Here is a 391-nt window from a genome sequence, read left to right as displayed (position 1 = left end):
ATATATATATATATATATATACAATTGCATTGTGGAAGATGTTTGTAAGCCATTTAAGAACATACAAAAACTGTTAGTTTCACTTCAACATTTAAATTTAATTTGTCAAAATATTTTCATTGCTTTGAAACTGTGACCTGTTCACTGACAAAACTTTGTGCTGCATCTGAGGAAGTAACAGTTATTTCATGATATATTTGTGTTTATGTATGTATGAATGTATGTATGCATGTATGTATGCATGCATGTGTACATGCGTATACGTTTTTATGTATGTGAGTATTTACTATATGTGTATAGACATATCTGCATATATATATACATACATACACACACATACGCAAGTGAGTGGACAAACAAAAGAAGGGCACTCAACAAATTTATTGGGAGT

The 391-nt window shown here is 29.7% G+C and overlaps 1 protein-coding gene across 3 annotated transcripts in view; it reads left to right on the top strand.

Moving 5' to 3' along the window:
- Positions 1–391, top strand: part of LOC106874915 (transmembrane protein 164) — a 74,404-nt gene that overhangs the window by 36,229 nt on the left and 37,784 nt on the right. The window lies entirely within an intron of this gene.

Source organism: Octopus bimaculoides, chromosome 1, assembly GCF_001194135.2.
Source record: "Octopus bimaculoides isolate UCB-OBI-ISO-001 chromosome 1, ASM119413v2, whole genome shotgun sequence".
Classification (NCBI taxonomy): Eukaryota; Metazoa; Mollusca; class Cephalopoda; order Octopoda; family Octopodidae; genus Octopus; species Octopus bimaculoides.
Note: the sequence above shows the minus strand (reverse complement) of the source record. Positions and strands in the feature narration are given on the sequence as shown.